This window comes from Populus nigra, chromosome 2 (assembly GCF_951802175.1).
Source record: "Populus nigra chromosome 2, ddPopNigr1.1, whole genome shotgun sequence".
Taxonomy (NCBI): Eukaryota; Viridiplantae; Streptophyta; class Magnoliopsida; order Malpighiales; family Salicaceae; genus Populus; species Populus nigra.
The window spans coordinates 17,981,537-17,984,036 of NC_084853.1; positions in this window are offsets into that span (position 1 = coordinate 17,981,537).

The window sequence follows — 2,500 nt, forward strand, 5'->3', positions numbered from 1 at the left end:
GCCAGGCCAGCGCGCCCCATGGCCAGTCAGGGGGCACCCCCCTAAAGAGCAATAAGTGTCATTGAAGCTCTGGCAGGGGGAGACACTACTAGGTCCCAGCTGTCACCCCCCCTCTAAAAAATTCATTTCTTGGTATTTTGAGCTGAAATTTTGCACAGAGGTTGGCAAAAATCCAATCCAACTTTATTAATTTTTCCAGAATTTTTCGAGGTCGGGAAGTATTTTTTTTTATTTTCCTACCATTAAAAATCGAGGAAATCGGAAAAAATAGGAACCGGCCCGGAATGACCCCAAATTCAGTGGGCAGCCTCATAAAAATATGGCTGATTTTACTGGATTGATTTCATGTGGAAAGCACGACGTTTTGTTGTAGGAATGCGGGAACCCCGGCGGCTCGCCTGCCGCGGCCAGCGACGTCGGGCTGGCCCCTGCAGCGCCTAGCCTCTCCCACGCGGGGGGCAGGCCAGAACGCGGGGGGCCAGGGCCCGAAGGCAGCCCCCCCGCGGGCGAGAGAGCAAGCCAGCAGGGGCTGTCGCCTGCCGCGGCCAGCGACGTCGGGCTGGCCCCTGCAGCGCCTAGCCTCTCCCACGCGGGGGGCAGGCCAGAACGCGGGGGGCCAGGGCCCGAAGGCAGCCCCCCCGCGGGCGAGAGAGCAAGCCAGCAGGGGCTGTCGCCTGCCGCGGCCAGCGACGTCGGGCTGGCCCCTGCAGCGCCTAGCCTCTCCCCCGCAGGGGGCAGGCCAGAACGCGGGGGGCCAGGGCCCGAAGGCAGCCCCCCCGCGGGCGAGAGAGCAAGCCAGCAGGGGCTGTCCGCGCGTCGCGCGGCGCGGCATGGCTGCGGGGGCCGCGCGCGCGCGCCAAGCGCCCAAGGGCCCCCAAGGGCCCCAGGCCCTCAGGCCCCAGCGCCCCAGCGCCCAGCGCGGGCGGGCGCGCGCGCGCGTGTGGTCTTTGAGGGGCGCCGGCCTGGTGGCTCCCTAAAGAGCAATAAGTGTCATTGCAGCTCTGGCAGGGGGAGACACTACTAGGTCCCAGCTGTCACCCCCCCTCTAAAAAATTCATTTCTTGGTATTTTGAGCTGAAATTTTGCAGAGAGGTTGGCAAAAATCCAATCCACCTTCATTAATTTTCCCAGAATTTTTCGAGGTCGGGAAGTATTTGTTTTAATTTTCCTACCATTAGAAATCGAGTAAATCCGCAAAACTAGGAACCGGCCCGGAATGACCCCAAATTCAGTGGGCAGCCTCATAAAAATATGGCTGATTTTACTGGATTGGTTTCATGTGGAAAGCACGACGTTTTCTTGTAGGAATGCGGGAACCCCGGCAGCTCGCCTGCCGCGGCCAGCGACGTCGGGGACGCTGGCCTGCGCTGTCGAGCCCGCGAGGGCTGTCTCCGCGGCAGGCCCCCCCTGAACGGGGCACGACAGGCCACCGCGCTGGCTCGTCCAGCGTCGACAGTCCCTCGTCCAGGTTTCAGATCGCGCCAAGTCGAACCCATGACCTGCTCAAGCCATCGTGCGCTGCCGAATTCGCATCTGCGTGTAGGCTGCCATTCCACGCGGCAGCCCCTGTTTTCGTCAGCGTGCCCCCCTGACGAATTTTCCTGCCTGGCCCAGTCCAGCGTCCAGCCCCTGTTCGTCGAAAAATCTGCGCTGCTGATTTTCCACGACGAGCCTACTTTCGTCAGCGTGCCCCCCTGACGAATTTTCCTGCCTGGCCCGGCCAGTCCAGCCCCTGTTCGTCGAAAAATCTGCGCTGCCGATTTTCCACGCGGCAGCCCCTGTTTTCGTCAGCGTGCCCCCCTGACGAATTTTCCTGCCTGGCCCGGCCAGTCCAGCCCCTGTTCGTCGAAAAATCTGCGCTGCCGATTTTCCACGCGGCAGCCCCTCTTTTCGTCAGCGTGCCCCCCTGACGAATTTTCCTGCCTGGCCCGGCCGGTCCAGCATCCAGCCCCTGTTCGTCGAAAAATCTGCGCTGCCGATTTTCCACGCGGCAGCCCCTCTTTTCGTCAGCGTGCCCCCCTGACGAATTTTCCTGCCTGGCCCGGCCGGTCCAGCATCCAGCCCCTGTTCGTCGAAAAATCTGCGCTGCCGATTTTCCACGCGGCAGCCCCTGTTTTCCTCAGCGTGCCCCCCTGACGAATGTTCGTCGAAAAATCTGCGCTGCCGATTTTCCACGCGGCAGCCCCTGTTTTCCTCAGCGTGCCCCCCTGACGAATGTTCGTCGAAAAATCTGCGCTGCCGATTTTCCACGCGGCAGCCCCTCTTTTCGTCAGCGTGCCCCCCTGACGAATTTTCCTGCCTGGCCCGGCCGGTCCAGCATCCAGCCCCTGTTCGTCGAAAAATCTGCGCTGCCGATTTTCCACGCGGCAGCCCCTCTTTTCGTCAGCGTGCCCCCCTGACGAATGTTCGTCGAAAAATCTGCGCTGCCGATTTTCCACGCGGCAGCCCCTCTTTTCGTCAGCGTGCCCCCCTGACGAATTTTCCTGCCTGGCCCGGCCGG